General features: G+C 55.6%; 1 protein-coding gene across 31 annotated transcripts in view; it reads right to left on the reverse strand.

The window, feature by feature from the left end:
* The window catches only part of NCOR2 (nuclear receptor corepressor 2), a 245,481-nt gene extending 224,829 nt beyond the window's left edge, over positions 1 to 20,652 (reverse strand). For 28 of the 31 annotated variants that reach the window (XM_055358347.2, XM_055358371.2, XM_055358370.2 and 25 more), the window contains exon 1: positions 20,514 to 20,647. The gene's annotated coding sequence lies outside the window, so the exon portion shown is untranslated. Of the gene's footprint in view, positions 1 to 19,413; positions 19,812 to 20,513 lie in introns of those variants that run through there. The other 3 variants (XM_063694476.1, XM_055358334.2, XM_055358335.2) reach the window with 2 other exon arrangements.
* Positions 20,653 to 22,011: the final 1,359 nt, after the last annotated feature.

Here is a 22,011-nt window from a genome sequence, read left to right on the forward strand (position 1 = left end):
TGCACGCTGTTCTAAGTAGCATGATGAGATCTTGCACCGTCGCGTCCTGTCCAGCCCAGGACATGACCCCTTCCTCTGCCCAGGAGGACCCACTCTGCAGACGGTCCTGCCTGTGAGTGTCCATCCCGGGAATCAGATCAACTGTGATGGTACAGCAGTGCTTGTATTCAAGTAGCCCTTATCTGACTGAACAATGGCCCCAAAGCACAAGAGTAGTGATGCTAGCATACCGTTAACATTGTCTTTTTATTTTATTTTATTATTTTTTTTTTTTTTTGAGATGGAGTCTCGCTCTGTCGCCCAGGCTGGAGTGCAATGGTGCAATCTCGGCTCACTGCAACCTCGACCTCCCAAGTTCAAGTGATTCTCCTGCCTCAGCCTCCTGAGTAACTGGGATTACAGGCACTCGCCACCACGCCTGGCTAAATTTTGTTGTATTTTTAGTAGAGACGGGGTTTCACCATGTTGGCCAGGCTGGTCTCGAACTCCTGGCCTCAAGAGATCCACCCACCTTGGCTTCCCAAAGTGCTGGGGTTACAGGCATGAGCCACCACACCTGGCCTGTCCTATTTTATTATTAGTTATGGTTGTTATCTCTCACTGTGCCTAATTTGTAAAGAAAACCTTGTCATAGGTCTGTATGTGTAGGAACAGATGGAGTATATATAGGGTTCCATACTGTCTGCAGCTTCAGGCATCCACTGGGGGTCTTAGAATATATCCCCCAAGATTAAGGGGGGACTACTCCATCTTTTTTAGTTCCCACATTTTTCAAATGGAGACGAAATTCACATTACATAAAATTAACCACTATAAAGTAGGCAGCTCTGACATTTAGGACATTCCCAGTGCTGTGCGACCGTCACCTCTATCTAATTCCAAAACATTTTCATCCCTCTAAAAGGAGACCCCATCAACATGGAGTAGGTTCTCCCCAGGTCCCCTCCTTCCAGCCTCTGGCAACCACCAATCTGCTTTCTGTCTCCACGGGTTTGCCTGTTCTGGGCATTTCATGAAAGTGGAATCGTACACTATGTGGCCTTGTGTGTCTGGCTTCTTTCACTCAGCATCATGATTTCAAGGTTCACCCACAGTGTAGCATGCATCCGTACTTCATTCCTTTTCATGGCTGAATAATATTCCATTGTATGGAGAGACCAATCATATATTTTTATATGAGAAAAGTGTGTTATAAAGAATACATATTCATATATATAACAACATATATATAAATACACATACAGAATGAGATATAATTCTAAAACTTGTAAGGTTATAAAATAACCATAAGAACTATGATGATGTGGGTGAAGGAGCCACCTGGTGGGAGAGAGGGGCCTGGGGTGCCCCAGGCCGGGCAGGTCCCCTCCTGTGGGACCTCTCCTCCACTCTAACTCTCCTCCACATCACATCAGGCCTCCTAAACGTGCACTGAGCTGGGACCTGAATGGCAGCAAGGAGCCAGCTGTGTCAATATGCAGGGAACAGCATTCCAGGTGGGGGGAACAACAAACGCGAAGGCCCAGAGGCAGATGCGGTCGGTGAGGGCTGAGGAGCTCCCGGGTGGCCTCTGAATTTATTCTCAGAGCAGTGGGAAGAGAATGGAGAGTGTGGGGCCAGAGTCTCACGGTCCTTCTGATGGGATCCCTCTGGCTGCAACTCAGAGACCAGACAGGTGTGACCAGAGTGGACTGGGGACCCGGAAGAGGCTACTGCAGTCGTCCAAGCCAGACGGCGACAGAGTGGGGGTCCATCATGGTGCCTGGTCTGCCATTCTTTTCTTTTTGTCATTATTATTGATATGAAAACAGAGGGTCTCAATGGCAATGCTGTTCCCCCCCAAACATAGTTACTGTTTTTTATTATTCCATCTCACAATAACAGCATATTATCTTTACTGTTCCTGTTATTTTTTCCTGTGCTGTTAGGGCGGGGCAGGGGGTCTCCATGGCAGGGTCCCCACCCCAGGGATGTTTTTGGCTGCCCCATGACTGGCTCATGGCCTTTGGGACAGTCCCACTCCATAAAAGTCACCCTCCCTACACAATTTTCAAATGACCTGGCCATTCAAAAAAACCTGCCAGAACCAGTCCAAATACTAGCTGTTTCTTAAATGTCACTCTCCTCTCCCCCCAGCACTGCAGGGCTCTGATCTGCTTTCTCGCGAATCCACGCTTACTCATTCTGAGTGGGAGCCAGCCACTCCTCCCTCTCGTTTCCCCGCTTCCCCTTACCCGACGGTTGGGGCACTGCACAGATTTTTGCTGTTGTTGTTAATTCTGTGTCGAGTCTAGTCTGTATTAAGGAGGAATTTCATTGCCCAGGAGTAGAGGGGATTTTCCAAGTCTATGGGGTAAATATTGTCAGGGTGGTTGGGATGCAGTGTGGCGCTGAGCCAGGGAGCTAACCTCTCTGAGCCTTCGTTGCTTGCCTGGCAATGATGATGGTTGCTGGGTCACGAGATCACCGAGAGGATCAGATGAATTCACGTGGCATGTGCCGCACTGAGACAGGCAGGCACGCAGCTGAGGGGCTGGCGGTGGGAGGGGCAGGGCCGCGGCTGGAGGATAAAATCCCACACTCCCCGCTTGGCCGGGTGGCCCACTGCCCGTCTGGCTTTTGAGGAGATAAGCCGCCTGCTCAGGTTCACGTTCGGGATCAAATGAACTCACTTAATCCCCCTAGGGATCTCTGCTGAGCTGGCTCCTTGGGGGCCTGGGGAGGAAGGCAACTGAGCCCCCTGCAGTAGAAACCCCCACCTGCAAGGCCAGGCACAGAGAAGGTGCCAAGGGCTTCTGCCCCAGCGCCGGGGCACAGTGGGCTGAGGGAGCCCCAGGACAGAAGCGGTCACACATCATGGGCTCATCATCACAGCCACAGTGACTCCTGACTCCCCACTGCAACCCAGAAGGTAAATGCTATTACGAACACCCTTCTCCAGATGGGGAAACCGAGGCCCAGAAAGAAAACAGCCCGCCTGAGGGTGACAGAGCGCCTCGCCATATCACCAGCAACCCCTCAAGATAACGTTATCACGTTTCACAGAGGGAGAGAGGGTGGCAGGAACAGGGCCTTGAGTCACCACCCTATCCCACTGGGAAGGCAGGGGTGGATGGGCAGAGTGTCACACCTGCCTAGGGGAAGTACACACTAGGTACTTATGGGAAGTATGTGAATGAACAAAATCTACATGCTGGGCGCAAGCTCCGAGGAAAACTCCTTCGCAGGACCTTTCTCCCCTCCTGAGGTCCCTCTCTAAGATCCTGTATCGCAGGGGTCTGGCGGGAGTGACTGTGACCCCCAGAGGACAGCAGGCAATGTCTGGAGGCATTTCTGGCGGTAGCAAAGGGGGCTGAGGTGCTACTGGGGTCTGGTGGGTGGAAGCAGGGGTGTTGCTAAGCATCCCGCAGTGCCCAGAGCAGCTCCTGCAACAGAGAATGACCCAGGCCCCAAAACCCGAACAGTGCCCAGGCTGAGAACCCTGCCGTTCTTACCAAATGCAGGAGAGCATCAGTTGGGCACCTACTGTGTGCAGGGCCTCCCTGCAGGACACATTCAAGAAGACGAGGTCACAGGGCTCAGAGAGGCAAGGCTTCCTGCCCCACCTAATGGAAGGAAGGCAGAGGCGGGCCCTGAACCCAGGTCCCACTGACTCACAGCCCCACCCCAGCTGCCAAATACCTGCCCCATCCTTCAGGAGTCTAACCTACTGGGTCTAGAGTGGGGGCTCCACAATCTGTATATTTCATAGCTCCTTCCCCCAGCAGCCACTGGCAGGGGGAGGATGGTGAACGGGGGGGAGGACAGCTCTGTTCCTTTTCATCAGAAACTACACTGGCCAGGAGGCTGGCAGTCTCTCTCTGGGGGGTAGGAACGTGGTTGTATTTTTTATATGCAAGCTTTTCCTTCCTTATTTTCCAGCTTATAGAGAACACATTTGTTCTGCTTCCAAAAACCAAAAACAGTCTTTTATGTAAAGCAGCTGCCAAACCACATGCCCAGCCTGGCCCTGGGTGGCTCCACTAGGACCTGGCAGGGGGGCCCACACCTCAATGGAGAGAGGGCTGACCCAGCAAAGCCCCCGTGGAGCACCCCTGGCATGACCAGGAGAAGCCCAGAGCTGGCAAATCCACTGGCCACAGCACCCGGGCACCCAGAGGTGCTCTCTAGAAAGTCCCCGGCAGCCCCTTCCCATGGCAAGCACCAAGTAGCTTTCTCCAGGAAACACACCAAGCTCATGTCACATCCCCATGACAAAATACTACAAGAAGTTAAAATTAGCCAGCTGGATCAAAGCTGGTTTGCACCAGCACATGGTGAAAACCTGTAATCATACAGATAAAAATAATGATAGCTAATGCCACGGTTCTGGATGTTGTGGCTATTACCCTTCTAATTCTCAAAACAACCCTAGAAGGTGAGGACTGCTTAGGTCCTCATTTTACATATTAGGAAACTGAGGCAGAGTCATGTGATAAGGTGCATGAGAACACAGTGTCTGGAACCACTCAGGTCTGCCGCTTGTCTAGCCGAGAAAACGATTGCACTGAATTATATACAAAGCTGTCAATACTCGACCACTTTTGACCTACAAAACTAGCAGTCATACGGCTCCCCCAGTAGCAAACAGGAGAGCAGCGCGCACAGATCCACATGTCCACAGACAAGGCACGTTCCCAGGCCGTGCAGCGATACACAGAGGCTCATGGAAAAGCCCAGGCCCCAGTGAGAGGCGGTGGCCTCCAGGAAGGGGGCTCCCGTGACTTGAAAGTCACCTGTCATTTTTTTCTCTTTTAACAAAAGCCACCTTAGCTTACAGCCCTGAGTTTGGTGTCCTGGGCTAAGGCTCGGCCAGCCTGGTCTCCCTCTCTCCTCTCTCCCCTGGCCGCCTCTTTGCCCCCAAGACCCCACATAGTCTGTGACAAGCCAGTGGTCCTCCTCGGGGTCTGGGACCTGGAGTCTCTTCCAGCAGCCCAGGAGAACCTCTCCCCACTAAGGATCCAGTTTCACTTAATTGCAGGCTTCAGGTTTCTGCACGCAGGCCCAGAGGCCTGGGGGCAGGAGGCGCGGGCCGTTTTCTTCCTCTTTTTAATAAGCTGGAAGGCAGCAGCATGTGCCCTGCTGTTCTGAGAATCCGGAACACCCGCCCCTTGGGAAAGGCCGTGGCTCCAAGAGCCCACATGGGAGACCCAGCCGGGAGAAATCAACTGTGGCTTGTCATGGGACATGCTGGGGACTTATTTTTTTTCTGGTCAACCATTGGGACCAGGTACTCCAGCCGGATTTAAGGGATTAAAAAAAAAGAAAAAGTCAAAAGGGGCTGGATGCGGTGGCTCACACCTGTAACCACGGCACTCTGGGAGGCCAAGGCAGGAGGATCTCCCGAGCTCAGGAGTTCAAGACCAGCCCGGGCAACATAATGACACCTCATCTCTACTAAAAATCAAAACAATTAGCAGAGCATGGTGACATGTGCCTGTAGTCCCAGCTACTCAGGAGGCTGAGATGGGAGGATTGCTTGAGCCTGGGAGGTCGAGGCTGCAGTGAGCTGCGAATGGAGCTGGACTCCAGCTTGGGCAACAGAGCAAGACCCTGTCTCAAAAAAAAAACCACTAAAGAAGAGAAAAGAATAAAGAAAGCACAAATGTCTCTCTGCCTCTGTGTGTTTCTTTTACATTTTGCTTTTCACTAGCACAGCCCTTTACAGTTTGCAGGTTTCTCTCTTCACTCTGTGCTCTTCAGCCACAGCCCCCAGGTCAAGGTCAAGAAACTGAGGGGTCACTTAATTCCAAGGTCACCAATGGTAGGAACGCAGCCATTGTCTCCATGACCACATCACCCACGGCCCTGTTCCCGGTTGCTGGTTCACAGGGAAATCACAGGCTCTGTGGGGGCAGCAAGCATCCTCTGTAACAATGACCACAAACCCGGTGACTTAAAACAGCACAAGTTTTTTGGGGGGGTTAGGAGGTTTTTTGGTTTTTGAGACAGGGTCTCACTTGGTCACCCGGGCTGGAGTGCAGTGGCATGATCACAGCTCACTACAGCCTCCAGCTCCAGAGCTCAAGTGACCCTCCCATCTCAGTCCCTGATTAGCTGGGACCACAGGTACCATGCCCAGCTAGTTCTCTGTGTTTTTTATAGAGACAGGGGGTCCCACTGTGTTCCCCAGGCTGGTCTTGAACTCCTGGCCTCAAGCGATCCTCCCACCTCGGCCTCACAAAGTGCTGGGGATTACAGGCGTGAGCCACCGTGCCCAGCCAGCATAAGTTTATTACCTTACAGTTTTGGAGATCCAAGGTCTGAAATGGATCTAACAGAGCTAAATTCAAGGTGTCGGCAGGCTGCATCCAGTCTGGAGACTCTAGGGGAGAACCTGTCCATCACCGTTTATGGCTTCTAGCGGCTGCCTGCACTCCTTGGCTAATGGCCCCTTCTCCATCCTCAAAGCCAGCAACGCAGCATCTTCAAATCTCTCTGACCTCCTGCCTCCTTCTTATAAAGACCACTGTGATTACATCGAGCCCGGGCAGATAATCTAGGATAATCTCCCATCTCAAGGTCAGCTGGTTAGCAGCCTTAATTACATCTGCCACCTTAAATCCCCTTTGCAGCATAAAATAACATATTCACAGCTTCTGGGAATTAGGACATCGTGCGGGGGACCATTACTCAGCTTAACACAGGCTTCAAAAACAAAAATCTTTAGGCCTCTAGGGAACTCCCAAGGCCCCATCCCACAGATTCTGAACTCCCAACAGGCGATTCCCCAGGGTCCACGTGCCTCAGTCTCTCCACTGCTACACAGCATGGGTGAGCATGACCAGTGCCAGCACCTGTACGTGAATACACGTCCCCAGCAGTGCAGAGTCCAGCATCTGATGAAAACGTGATCAGACAGAGTCCTGTGGCCTAACACTAGAGACTTCCCTCTCCAGATTAACAACAAAGAACTTATCAATACTTTTGAGCAACGTTTTTTTTCTGACCAGTCACAAATGGCCCGATTGTACAGCCCATGCTCTAGTAAGATCCATAAGAAATCCCCCCACTGCTGAAACCTACGCTTCCTCATGTCCCTGCATGCCAGGTTGCAGAAGGCTTTGCAGGATACAGCTGAGCTGCTGCAGGGCACCCACGGGAGGAGACGTCCAAGAGCCCGAGCTGCATGCGCCCCCACTCCGCAGCTGGTGTCCCTCAAAATGGGGAGTGGGGGAGCTGGGGAACCAGAGGCCACCCAAAGCTGCTCAGGATGTCCTTGGCATGGTCAGCACCCTCCCCCGCAGCTCCTGGTGACTATGCTCTCACAAACCCCCACTCAGGAGCCAGGGCCCCGGGGCAGGCCAAAAAGGAACAGGGTGAGCCCTGCCCCATAAGCACATAATGGCGTGAGCAGCGTGAACCCTCCTGACGCTTAAAGATGACCGAGGGCACGACAAAACGCCTTCCTTGCTTCAACGCCCTTTTGCGTCTCTTTCCTGCCAGAGGTGCCGTGAGGTGGCATCACTCCCATTTCACAGGTCCCAGAGACGCTGTGCAAAAAATCACACAGCAATCTGGCAGTGGGGATGGGCGTCCAAGGCCCCGTGCCCTCCCCATGGCCCACCTCCCAGTCTGGGGCCCTCCAGGCAGTTCCACATCGTCATGGCCCTCCAGCCTCCCACCACCCAGCTGGGCATCCAGACACGGAATATCTCCTCTGGGAAGCTCCCCTCCCCAGGTTCCCTCGGTGCCCCCTCCCACTCAACTCCCCCCTCTCCAAGGCAAAAGCCAGGCGCCCCCTTCTCAATGTCAAACCTCATGCTGCGCCCTCCGCACCTCCAGGCACCCAAAGGCACTCCTTACAGCACCGCGAGCACAGAGGCGGCCTGGACCCACGGACAGGGGCTGTGACACAGAGAGGGCAGCGAGAGCCTGAAGGTCACACAGCAAACCAGAGAGCACACACCCGATGCGCAGCACACTTCCACCTCCACGTTCCCACTGAGGGCCGCACAGTTCCGGGAGGTGCTGCTGCGGCAAGGGGGCAGCGCCCAGGGCCCAGGTGCCGGGAGATGCAGCTTCCTGCCTGCCGCTACAGCTGCTATTTATAGCCGAGCAGGGAGAAGCCAAGACAGACAGGGTCAGCTTCCTGCACAGCAGAGCTGGCCGCAGCCTGGGAGCCTTCGAGGGTGACCTGGAGGGGAATGGGCTGGGTCAGGGCAGAGACGTGGGCTTTGATGTCCAGGATTGGGCACGTGGTGGACCCAGGACTGTCTCTGGTCACTTCTGAGGACCACAGTCCAGGGGAAAGGGATGAAAGCACACAATGGGCCCTGCCCATGACAGCTGCCCACCAAGCAAGGAGCTTAGGAGCTGTGTGTCCTGAGCCAATGATATCACCACTCTGTGCCTCAGTGTCCCCATCTGTAAACAGGGAAACTAATAGTTCTGGCCACACCGGGTTATTGTGAAGCTTAGATGAGCTAACCCATGTGGTGCCAAGCGAGCTTGCCTGCATCCTACCAGCTCAGGGCCCTCTCTGGAGCACCCTCACCTCTGCCCCTCCCTGCTCAGACACCAGACAGCAATGCTGGGGCAGGGGGCACCCCTGCACCAGGACACCTGCAGAAGCAGCTCTCCCTACTATACCCTCCAGTGTGTGCACAGCTCACAAAGCCCAGGGAGCCTGAGCAAGTGGCAGGCACGGGGGCATCCCGACCCAGCCCCAGGGCACAGACAGCTGTGACAACGTCCACAGGATGTATACATGCACGGGTGTCATCGCCATAGCAGTCCCCCCAAGCATCCACTCCCCTACGCACCAGGGACTGCAGTTACCCCCATTCTACAGATGCGGAAACGAGCACAAAGTGACAGAAAGAACTCTGCTGAAGAAATGCAGAGGGGCCCCCCACCGTTCCCAGAGTTCACCAGGGTCTCCTATCTTGCCAAACAGCAGACAAGTCTTGCTGGCCCCGGGAATCCGCCCAGAAAGCTGCAGTGGGTTTGGACCCCTGAGAACTTGGTTCCTTGGGGAGAGGAGCAAGGGCCAGGAAGGATCCGTCTCGGGCCACCCATCCATGAGAACTCGGGTTTAAAGTCCCTCCCCGGTCCCTGGGGTCGCCTGGTTGTGATGCCCCAACTTCCTCCAAAAATTGGCAAAGGGAACACCCACACGGCAAACTGAAAACAGTAAGCACTGGCCCAGCCCACATGGAAGGCTTCTCTGTGCTCCCAGCGTCAGGCAATAAGCACCTTCATGTAGGACCTCCCATAACGCTCAAGACAACCTCGAGAGACGAGGAATCTGATTATGCCCATTTTATAGATGGCGAAATGGAGGCGTGAATGCTGAATTAGGCAAAACTTGGTTCTCCCACACCCTGGCCACTCTGGGCCTCTGTGGGCTTATGTTCACCCGTGGAGCTCAGAGGCCAAGCTCAGTGCTAGCAAGGGGTGGTCACAGCCACCAAGGGAGGGACAGAGAGGGAATGGCCACAGGCTCAGTGACCTGGAGGCTCTGCGGGAGCAGGAGGGGGCCACAGGTGAGGGAGGGTACAGGTGTCAGGCACAGGGACGGATGGACAACCTGGGACTCCCAACGGGCACCAGGGCACGAGGCAAGGCCATGCCCAGCCAGAGCCCAACACTCAACACATCTACGAGGCACCCACGGTGTGCCCAGCACTGCTCTAGAACCTGGGACACAGACAGACGTCTCCACCCTTGTGGAACGTCCATTCTCGCAGGGATGACAGACAACAGCAAGATGACAAACGTGTGAAACCATCATCTATCAGAAGGTGGCACACTGGGAAACAACCGAGGGAGGGAGGGGAGAGGGTGCAATTTTCAATATGAAAATATCAGGCCAGGTGCGGTGGCTCACGCCTGTAATCCCAGCACTTTGGGAGGCCGAGGCAGGTGGATCACCTGAGGTCAGGAGTTTGAGACCAGCCTGGCCAACATGGCAAAACCCCATCTCTACTAAAAATACAAAAATTAGCCATGTGCGCCTATAATCATTACTCAGGAGGCTGAGGCAGGAGAATCGCTTTAACTCAGGAGGCAGAGGTTGCAGTGCATGGAGATCATGCCACTGTACTTCCAGCCTGGGCAACAGAGCAAGACTCTTTGTCTCAAAAAAAAAAAAAAAAAAAATCCGAGAAAAATGGCAAAGGAATGAGACGAGGCCTGCGGATACCAGGAAAGAGTGCTCCGGCAGGGCGAGTGCAAAGGCCCCATGGCGGAAGCTGCCTGGTGCATTTCAGGAGAAACAGCGAGGCCGGTGTGGCTGAGACAGAGCGGGCAAGGGGAGCAGGTCGCAGAGGACGGCCCACGCGGGGGCAGAGGGTAGAGCCCCACGGCCCAGGTAGGGAATCAGCTTTCGGAGCAGCAGCGGGACTGTCCTGCCCTGGGTTTTACAGGCCTCCCCCTGGCTGCCACGTGGGGGATGGGTCTCAGGGTGACCAGTGAAGAGCCAGCTGTGATGGGAGCTGTGTTCCCTTCCTAGAACTGCTGTAAACAAAGCTCCACACACCCGGGACTTAAAACAACCCACTGTTACTTTGTCACAGTTCGGGAGGCCAGAGGTTCAAAATCAAGGTGTTGGCAGGGGTGGTTCCTTCTGGAGGCTCTGCGGGGGAGTCTGTCCTGAGCCTTCCTCCCAGCAGTCCCTGGCACTTCTTGGCTTCCAGCCACATCGCTCCAGCCTCTGCCTCCATTATTGCACGGCCTTCTCCTCTGTGTCTTTTTGTCCTCTTATAAGGACACGGGCCACTGGATTTAGGGCCCACCCTGCTCCAGGATGACCTCTTCTTAATTAAACGCATCCACAAAGACCTTGTTTCCAAATAAGGTCACAGCCTGAGGTTCCAGGAGGGACGTGAATGGGTGGGAAGGTGGCACAGGCACTGTCCAAAAACATGCAGCAGCCTAGGCCAGGGCACGATAGTGGCAGAGGATGCGAAAATAAAAATATCCAGGAGGGTGGCAGATGGCGTGGGTGGGCGGGATGGCAGGTTAAAGCAGGTGTCTCCCAACTTCTCCCGCTTGCCTTCCTCCCCTGGTTTACCCAGCAGTGGGCATCACCCAGGAGCCACCGCCACACAGAATTCCTCCCAAATCCTGACCCTGTGGACCTGGCCAAGCCCCCAGGACCCAGGAAAGGCCCCCTGACTCCTGCAAGGCTCCAGAGGGCGACATCCCCTGCAGGCCCCCATGCTGACACGCCTGGCCCAGCCTAGGGAAAAGCCCAGGCCAGGGCCTGGAGCTGCATCCGGCCCCAACCCCACCCGGCAGGCTCTCCTCTTTAGCTTCAAGAGCAGGGCTGGCACCAGGCGGGTTCCCATGGTCACCGAGACACTATAGCCACACTGGGGCCCATGCTCCCTGATGGTCTCAGCAGGTACCGCAGAGTTCAATGTGAGGACAGAGTCCTTCGAGGCCCTCCCCTGTGGGTCTGGGCCTCTGGGACTAATGACTAAAGAGCATCCCCAGACAGATCCCCTGGGTCACAAAGAAAAATCAACTCTCCCACCCACCCCGCCTCCAGACCTGGCCCAAGGTCTCCCCAGCCCCACCACAGAATTGTGGGGAGCGGGCCAAGGGGAGGCCACAGGTGGGCAGATGGGGGGCGTGCAGGCCTCCTTGGCGGTAAGAAGGATTCTGATTTTTGTTCAAGAAATGGTGGGAAGCCCTGCAGACTGATGAGGTCAAGTCACTCTAGCTGCTGTGGCTCCACTGGGCTGCCTGCAGAGAGGGGACTGTGGGTACAGGATGACAGCCAGAGAGCAGGCAGGAGGCGGCTGCAGTCCCAGGTGGGCCATCGAGAGGTGGCTGGGACCACGTCTCTCATTCCAGAAGGATGCCCAGAACAGGGGCCTGGGGGATGCGGGGGTCAATGGTCCACTTTTGCATAGATGGGATCCAAGGTCCCTTTGGGACATCCCTGAGCAATGGCAAGGAGACTGCTGGGTCCACCTCCTTTACCCTGGGGTCAGTGCCGTGGGCCCACGAGTCACAGTCAGGAGGGAGAGGGGCTACGACACCGTCTGCAGGGACAATTGCACCCCAACGGGCCCCTGAATGCCCTTCACTTCACAGCCTGTGAGCCACGTGTCACTCATCACCCCATTTCACCGCCAGGCAAACTGAGGAACTCCGCGTGGAGCCTTTATTATTGCCCAAGGCCATGTCACTCAGACCTGTGGGTCCCCCCAGATCCACTCATCAGCCCTAAAATGCAAATATAGGCCACGGAAAACCAAGTGAACCCTGGGAGACAAGAGGCGGAGAGGGCCTCCGGACCCCAGAAAAGACTGACCCCCAGGAGCCACCCGGCCGGCAGGCACATACGCACAGACACATGCAGGCCAGTGGTGACTGGTCACCCGGGTCTGGTCCAATTCCACCTCCAACAGCCCACCCTTTGACTTACCTTTCCCCCCATTTCCTTTCCAGATGCAAAGAAAGGCCAGCAGGAGAAGCGGGGGACCTGAAGCATCAGCCACAAGTCCAGGTTGGAACCAGATGGCCCAGAGGTCCCTTGGCTTCAGACGCACTTGCAATATTGCCTCCAAAACAATCTCGAGGTCTCCGGGTACCACAGTGCTGAGCCCCCCACCTCCAGGGCATTCCCTCAGGCCAAGCAGTTCTGGAGGGCCCCATCCGGTTCTCAAATGGGACATCTTTCACCATCCAAGTCACTCACTGTCATCTTCCCAAGTCGGACCCCAAAACCGTGCTCAGTTCTCACCCAGGGTCTGACCTTGGTTAAGACACTCCACAGGGCCAGCCTTTGGTTTCCTCCTATGGAATGCTGGTGCAGGGGATGGTGCATGAAAGCATCTTGCAACAAGTGTTTTCCTTTGCTCGGCTCCTGCCTGATCCATTCTGCCCCTCAAGAACTGAGACAACTCTCAGGAATGTGTAAGGTAAGATAAAAATCAGAGAGCAAGCTCAGGGCAAAGGGAAAAAAAATGAGAGACAAACAAATCCAAAATCAAGATGAAGTAGATAAAGCCGAAACATAAACCAGTGATTGCAGAAAGCACGTTGCAAAATTTGGCTCTGAGCTTCCTAGTAGCCAAAGCAAAGAGGGAAACAAGATGGATTACGGCTTTGGAAAATTGTGAAAACGATGCAGTGCCACACAGTAGGTGCTACAGCAACTATATACCACTCTAAAGTCATCATTTAAGAGGCCAAAAAATTGTGCCAAAAATCAGGCCAAGTGCTTGCTGCCTTAACCATCCCCTCTTTCCTACTGCATTCTACAACAGCAAATTATAACCATGAGCATCAGCGTAACTCAGCAAGAACAGTAGCCCAAGCTAGAAGGAGGGCTTTTAGGGCCTACCTGGAATGACCTTCAAACTCACACCCCTCTCTGGGCCGCAGTTTCCTCAACAGGGAAACCGTGCAAGGCTACACTGAGGTTCAAAACAGTGAGGTAGTATATTAGGGATCGGCAAATATCTTCTGTAAAGGGCCAGAGAGTAAATATTTTAGGCTCTGTAGGCCTTCCAGCCTCTGTCACAACTACTCAACTTTGCAAACGCTGTACCCAAAAGCAGCCACAGACAACATGTAAATGAGTGAGCGTGGCTGCATTCCAACAAAACTTTATTTATGGACACCGAAATTTGCATTTCATATGATTTCACATGTCATAAAATATTATTCTTCTTTCGATTTTTTTCAACCATTAAAAAATGGAGAAACCATTCTCAGCTTCTGCACCATACAGAAACAGGTGGTGGGCTGGCCGGATTTGGCCCAAGGGCCATAGTTTGCCAACTCTTGCTTTCTACATTCCACAATCGGCTCCGAAACGTATTATCACGTAGGATGTGACTATGACGGCGAAAATCAAACCTGAATATATGGCGTGATACCACTTGCATGTTTGTTTTTAAAGGGAACGCACACATACAGTCCATTTAAGGCCGACATATGCCAAGAGCATCTCGGAGGAAACTCAGGCGCGGGAAGCTGTGACTGCCTCGGGGAACAGAAACTGGGAGGCCAGGAACCGAGGGAGACTTTTACGCAATGTGTTAATTTTCTTTTTTACAAGTCAATGCATTTTCTTTCATTTAAAAAATAAGCTTTTATAAAGCCCAAAGCAACTGGCAGAGTTTTGAATGCATTACTTTTTGTTTTTCTACATTCTCCCCAAGAAGTATAAAAAGCAACATTATCCCCAAAAACGTTCATCAAAGAAGTCCATGATGTATTAAGTCATACCATAATAAAATAAGTATGATCCCACTTAGAGAAAGCAGATAGGTGTCTTCTGCAGGTATCTGCTTGTGCAGACAGATACCAACAAGGGTGCTAACCTAGGATTCCTCCGGGTCCGGCTGGGTCAGCCCCCATGAACCTGAACAAAGGTTTTTCCACATGAGCTCAGCCCCAGGAGGTAAGAACCGCCCACACTTTGCAGGGACCTGGAGCTGTCTCCTGCTCCAGGAGAAGTCACAGCTAAGGAAGGATGTGGGAAGACGGCTCCGTATAGTAGGAGTCACTATGGCTGCACTGCTCGGTAGGGTCAGTGGCCACCAGCCACAAGTGGCTACTCAAATTTATTAAAAGTAAAAACTACAATTTCATCCCCCGCTTGTGGCACTGGCCTCACTTCAAGCCATGACTGCCTTGGGGAACAGAAACCAGGAGGGCCAGAATGGAAGGAGACTCCCCCAACAGCTTTGGGCAGTTTTAATACCCAATGCCCCACGTGGCTCTTGGTTATGGTACTGGCATATCTAGAACATTCTCACCACTGCAGAAAGTTCTACTGGACAGCGCTACCCCAGAGGCCGGTGGGAGAGGAAGTCGGGGAAGAGAGAGTGAGATGTGGGAAGAGGAGGGAGACAGACGGCAGGGAGAACGGACCAGCCCAGAGGGCACACCAGGCTAGGTTTGGGAAAAAGGACCGCTGAAAGGGGAAGACCCTCCAGGATGGCACCACGCAGAGAAAACACGCATGAAAAGGGAAAAAAATCAGGCCAGACACAGTGGCTCACGCCTAGAATCACAGTGCTTTGGGAGGCTGAGGCGGGAGGATCACTTGTGCCCAGGAGTTCAAGAGCAGCCTGGGCAACATAGAGAGACCCCATCTCTACAAAAAATTTTAAAATTAGCCAGTCATGGTGGTGTACACCTGTCATCTCAGCCATTTGGGAGGCTGAGGCGGGAGGTTAATTTGAGCCCAGGAGTTCATGGCTATAATGAGCTGTGATGGTACCACTGCACTCCAGCCTTGGTGACAGAGCAAGACCCTACCTCAGAAAAAAAGTTGGGGTGCAGGTGGGGCATTGGGGAAGGAATCAGATACCAAGAGTCCAGGCCCTGCTCCGAAACACAGAATATGACTTCATCACCCAACCCTGTGCCGTCGGGTTAAGTAGCCATTAGCCACAGCCACAGGTGGCTATTTAAATTTAAGTAAATTAAAATTAAATAAAATGACCAGTTCAGCTGCTCAGTGGCAGGGACCCACTTTTGAAGTGCTCCTGAGTGACAGGCACCTAGTGGCTAAAGCAGGAGTTCCCAGACAGCCCGTCTCAGGCGGGCATTATTTTCTTTCCCTCCCTTTTAAGAATCAAGAAACCAAGGCCAGAAGGTCAGAGGCTTCACTCGAGTTCTTAATAAATGGAAGCACGATTCAAACCCTGCTCCTTTTTTCAGAGACCAGGAGCAGAGGGGAAGCTCAGCCCTTCCCCAGGGGGCCTCCCCCGCCCCGTCCTCCCCACAGCCTTCGCCCACTCTCCGGGCTGCCCATGACCTCCAAGCACTCCAAGTGCCTGACAGACACTAAGTGATTAAAGACTAATGGAAAACCTCAACCGTCAAGGGCAGAGGGAGGGAGCTGAGCACATTTGTGAAACACCAACGACCAACGGGAAAGGAGCCCACCGTCTCCAAAGTGCAACAAGCCGAAGCCTGGGGCTCTGGAAAAGAGACGGGTCCATTAGAGGACCTTTCCCAGCAGCTTTTAAGAGGGAGGAATGGTTGATATCCAAGCAGCCTGTAGGTGAGGACCCGGGTTTACACAAGGAATTCTATAGTGAAGTCTTTGCTCTCCAACAGGATAAGCCAAAAGGGAAACTGCAGCTCCTGTGTGTCGCAGGACACACAGGAGCTCATTATATCTCACAACCATAAAGTCAGAAGCAGCAGCAGCACCCCCATTTTAGAGATGAGCAAACTGAGGCTCACAATAGGTAAGTAACTCATTCACAGCTTGAAGCTGCAGAGCTGAACAGCAAACCCAATATTCATGCCCTTTGCCCCTAGAGGCTCTCCAGTATGGCACAGGTGGCCGGCAATGTGCCCATTTTGCAGATGAGGGCACCTAAACCCTGAGAGCAAGGGGCACTCACCTGGGCCCACTGCTTGTAAATGGCCAAGCTGGAACTTCCAATGCTAAATCGGCAGCTCTCTTGGGGATGGCAGATGAAACACTCCGAGATTGTCCTCTAATATCTGGTTAGGACAATTCTTTCTAGATTTATAAACCAAAAGCTCCTTCCTCAAGGCTAGCTGGAGCCAAGTGGGCAGGGCAGTGTGGAAGTGTCCAGGCTCAGAAGCCTCACTCCGCTCCAAAATAGACATGATAGTAACAATGATGCTAAGTTCACTCATCATAAGCACAGGTCCCTCTGCTGTGCAACCTCAGGCGAGCCTGGACCTGTGCCCTCATCTGTAAAATGGGAATGAAGCCGCCATCTGCCCCAAGGCCTCACTGAGCAGAAGCCCTCCGGCTACACAGTACCCGAGGGCAACGCGCCCAGCCTATGGGCACTCCAGGCCACAGAACTCTGCCGCTGCAGCTTTCTGGAGCACCATGCTAAATAATTCAAAACCATGCTTTCATTTCAAAACAAACACAGCAGTGTCGCCAAGGCGAATGCCAAATTTGCATGAATGTTTAAGATAAAATGAGACCTCAAAGAAATGCCAGGCCCTATCCTTCTCCCCAAACCCTGGGGAGAACGAGTTCTCAGTCTCCTGCCCCACCTGGGGCAAAGATCCGTAGGTGCTGCTCAAAGAAGAAACATCATTTCTTTCTTCATATCCTCTATCGCAGCTTTGCAAAGCAGGTCTGCAGTAAATTCTTGCTGCACTAACATGACCGTGAATAATCCCAGGTCTTAATTCGTAGTTCCACATCCAAGCTGTGTGACCTTGGGCAAGTTACTTAACCTCTCTGTGCCTCAAGTTCACCATCTATAAAATAACATAATAAAAGCACCAACTCATAGAGGAGTTATGAAGAGTAAACAAGCAGATTTGCGTAGAGCACAGTTCCTGGCACACAGTAGGTGTTGGTTCTTATTACTAGTGTATGATCCACAGCCTTTTCCAGCATGGAGGCTGAGAGTTCGCCAGATGGGTTGTAAAGTCAGTTCCCTGGCTCCAAGCTCCCTCAAAAGATGCCCAGCTGGCCTTTCCCAAGCATCACTTCCCTGGGGACCACACGCACCCACCTAGGGACACAGACCTTCTGTCACCCTTGGCCTGGGCCTAAAAAACCTGGCTCTCCCCAGGCAGCAGCCCAAGCTTGGGGCCCTCCTTGCCCCTCCCCTGGGCACCTCAGGCAGGAGTTACCAGCTCCCACCGGCAGTTCCCCAGTCTCAGAAGTGTCACCTGGGGAGGCTGCTGTTTAGCGTTTGAGATGTGAATAGGAAACAGGGAAGGGAAAACACACACACACAAATAAAAGCTCTCAACCCCCGCCACCCCACCCCCACCCCCACCCCCGGCCCACGGTCAGAGGCAGCATTTGTGGGGCTTTTCAGTTCAGACAGCGGCAGGAGGAGGGGCTGAGAGCCTGTCTCCTCTGCCTTAAAATCTCCCTTCCCACAGACAGGACCCCAGGAGAACCCTCCGGCTGGGTTCTGCGTAGGTACCACCCCCGCCTCCCATCTCCGAGTGAAGCACCAACTTCTCCACCCACACTCTCAGATGGGGGTTGGGAACACAGAACTATGAATGCGCCCCCTCTCAGCCAGGGGGAAACGGGGCCAGGCAGCCTCCACATCCAGCATGAATGGCAGACGCTGGGGGCCAGGACTCCTGGGGCTGCCTTCCAACTCCCTCGGTGGGTGTCTGCGCTGCGAGCGCCCCCTGCCCCCCACCCCCAGGCCCCGAGAACAATCAAGCCGTCCCCAGCCCAGGGCTTCCATGCAGTAAATTCGTGTTTGCAGAGCTCTGGGAAATCTTTAGGAGGTGGCATGAGTATTATTAATTGGGGAAAAAGAACAGATTATGCCAAATAAATCCTTCCCACGTAACCAAACCCTCTCCGAGAGGGGGAGGGGGAGCGCGCAGCCCCAGGAGGGGTCTCCATCCCTCACCAGGGCCTGACAGCCACATTACCATTTACATGGATTTATCAATAGTATTGATCCCCAGCAGCGTAAATAGCTCAGTGGGAAGAGGCCAGGGCTGGGGCCTGCTGCGCTCCCGCCCCCATGTCTGGGCACCGGCACCACAGACTCCCCCGGCACCCGCTGGCGGTGGCAGCAGTGAATTTCCAAGCAGGGACACGGCAGGCGGCTCAGGGAAGCCAGACAGAGCCCGGGATGCCCTGGCAGCCGCGCTGCCGACTCGCCAGTCACCGCTGGCTCCACCCCCCCTTCATTGCTCTGCTGGGCCTGACTCGGTCTTTGCATCTGTTCAATGGGCGGGGGCACCTGCCCTTCTCCATCCTCTCCGGACAAGCAGAGGGGAGTGGGAAAAGGCCCCCTCCCTCCCCCAGATCCCCCCACTGTCCACCCCCAGGCAAAGGTAAGGTGGCCCCTTTTCACAGGGCTTCCAGACCACGTTGGATTAAAGGCCCAATCTTAGAACCCAGGAATAATACCGACACAGTAATCATAGTAACACATACAAGTACCAAGGGATTCTTATGGCCGGACGGTCAGCTCCCACAACCACTCTGTGAACTCAGTACCATTTTGACCCTCATTTTGCAGATGGGAAACCTGACAGGCACAGAGAGGTTAAGCATCTGTCCAGGGTCACACTGCCAGGAAAGTGGCAAAGGTCAGATTCAAACCCCAGGAGCTGAGGTGCAGAGTGGGCCATCCCACCTCACTGCTGCTTCCCATTTCTCGGCCCCTCCTCAGCACGCCCAAAGAGGCCAGCCACGAGGTACACAGCCTGCCCCGGGTCGCCCACCCGCCGCAGTCTGGCCCGGAGAGCCCCTTATATCAAAGCTGCCGCAGGGACCCAGATCTGGCTGAAAAGGGGCAAAGTCAAGGCCACCGGTAACACATCCCAACGCGCCCAGAACTCCCCCACCCCGCCCACAGGTTCCTCCCCTTATCCCCTCCTCCCCTCTTCCCTCCCTCACACATCCTTCCTCCAAATCTGCAAAAAGGGAAAAATAATAATAATCATAATAAAACCAGTTCTCACCAACGGGGGAGAGGAGGAGGGGGAGGAAGGGAGGAGGCTGAGCCGACAGAACAGATCCGCCCCCGCTGCCTGCACCAGACCCTCGGAGAGCCGGAGCGCGCGACAGGCGGCGGGAGGACACTCGCTTCCAAAAAAATAAACCTACAATGTAAAAATAACGCCGGGCGCCCCACGCTAATTGGGCCCGGGCGACAGCAGCTCCCAGGTACAGCGTGTCTCTCCCTCCCGCCCGCCGTGCCCTCCCGCCCTCGGTTTGCTCCTCCTGCAAGTGTCTGGGGCGGGGAGGGCGTACCCCACGGGTGCCCTCACTCCCCGCAGGCCTCTGAGGAAGCTGCCCTCTAGACAAGGGCCTGGGTCTTCCCAGTCGTGCCCAAGTGGGATCAGCTCTGAATTCCAACTTCGCAAAGTAGTGGCATCCCAAGTATCCGCACAGCCCGGGGGAGGGACTAGGAGGCGGCCCAATGAGGCGTCACCAGCCACGGGAGGCAGGCCCAGACACCAGGAACACCGGCCCGCGGGGGAGGGGGACCAGGGGCGACTCTCCCGAGGGACCCCGCCCAGCGCCCCGTGGCCCCACGCCCAGGAGGGACAAGGCTGGCTCTCCCCCTCGGCTGGTGAGAGACCCTCATGCGCCCCTCCACAACAGCCAGGCCAGGGAGCTAGGGGTACCATCTCCAAGGGCTTTCAAACCCGCGCTGCCCGATGGAAAATAAGGCGCAGTGTCGCCCCCCCAAGTCCGGGGCTGCACCGGGGACAAGGGACGCCTGGCGGCCAAGTCCCCAGAGCCGGCGCACACTGTGGGGGGCCGCTCTGTGCATTTCCAGCGCGCCCCCCGCCCACCCCAACGCCACTTCCCTCCTTCCCGCCCCCTCGCTAGGGAGCTGGAGTTCCCCTAAGTTCCCCGGCGCCCCCGAGCACGCGGGCCGCAGTGTCGGCGGGGCGCCTCGCTCCCCAGCAGGCCACCCCCCAAGAGCGCCAACTCGGGAGTGCAGGGGCCCCGCCAACTCCGCCGCGTGCGCCGCCCGATCCTCCCTGGATCCCCCGGAAGCGCGCTTCGCGCCTCCCCCCGCCCTCCGCGGGGACCCTCGGCCCCAACTCACCTCGCGGAGGTGGCAGCGGTGGCGCCCGGGCTTGGGGCGCGCTCGGGCCGCCGGGGCGCTCAGGCAAGTGGCGGTGCCGATCGGGCTGGGGGCGCGCAGCAGGCCCGGCCTCGGGTCGGGACGCGATCCTCCCGCCGCCGCCTCCTAGGGCGCCGGCCCTGGGTCCCCGGCCCGCAAGTTGGCGCGCATCGCGGAGCGCAGGGCGCGGGCGCAGGGCTCGGGCGGGGCGCCGGCGGACGCGGGGCTCCGGTGCGGCCCGGCCTGCCCGCGGCTCCGCGCTCCCCGGCGGCCGCGGCGGCGGTGGCGGCGGCGGCGGCGGCGGCGGCGGCGGGAGGGGGAGGAGGGGGCGGGGCGGGAGCCCGGGAGGCGGTGGCTCGGCCTCCCTGCTCCCGGCTCCCCGCCCGCAGCGACGCGCCCCGGCCCGGCCCCCTCTGGCTCCTTAAAGGGCCCGCGCCGCCTCTCCAGGCCCTGCGCGTCCCCACTCGCGCGCGCACGCCGCCACACACACAGACACGCACGCACACACTTGGGCGCGACGCCGAGTTTCTTTTTGGCAGCTCCCCGAGGAGGAAGGAGGGGGGAAGTGCCTCCCAGCCTTCCCTTCCCTCTTCTCCTGCGGGCCCGGGGGCCCTCCTCCTCCTCTCCAGCCCTAGTACCTCACTGGAATCGCGTTTCAGCTATTAAATTATAACTCTGGAGTGGCCGCTGGATGGGGAGGGGGCGCGCAGAGAGGGCCCTACACAGGGCCTTTTAGGAGCACGCACAGTGGGGCACTTGGGGACGGGAGCAGACAGTAGCGCAGAGCCCTCTCCAGGCAGGAACACGCTGGGCCTCCCCAGACCCGAGACCCAGCCCGGGAGAACACACTGCAGACTCACCACCCACCACGGACCGGAGATGTCAGATCTCACACAGACAAATACTGGGACACCCACGCGAGTTCACAGCACCCCGGAGGACACAGACGCTAGAATGCCAGTTTCCTGAGGGCAGAGATTTCTATTTTGTTCACTGCCCTATCGCAGTAGGGACTCACGAATGTGTTGAGTGAAGTCCCACTTGGGGACATTCAGGGACACAAATGCGGAGACAATGCAACGAGCCTGTGTCCCCCCCGCCCCCGCCCCACACACACAGACACACACATCCCAGAGCGTGACCCTGGGAGCCACACACGCCCGGCCTGCACAAGCACGCAGTCACAGACGGCACACATGTGCTCGCTCCCCCACGCACAGGCAGACACTCTCCGCTCCAGCAGGAACCTGGCCCCGCTGGCCGCCCTGACAACCCAGTGTCCTCATTTACCCCCTCCTCCCACCCCCACCAGGTTTGCCCTCTCCAACCAGGGGAGATCTCTTTGAACAGCAGAGGGCACTGGGAGCCCCGGGCCTGGAGCCTCCCTCCCTCCCTCCTCTTCTGCTTTCTCCTAAGATGTTGGAGAGTTTGAATTTTTTTTTTTTTTTTTCAGTTCAACTTTCCTTTTTTGGAGTGACGT

The sequence above is a fragment of the Gorilla gorilla genome, chromosome 10, assembly GCF_029281585.2.
Source record: "Gorilla gorilla gorilla isolate KB3781 chromosome 10, NHGRI_mGorGor1-v2.1_pri, whole genome shotgun sequence".
NCBI lineage: Eukaryota > Metazoa > Chordata > Mammalia > Primates > Hominidae > Gorilla > Gorilla gorilla.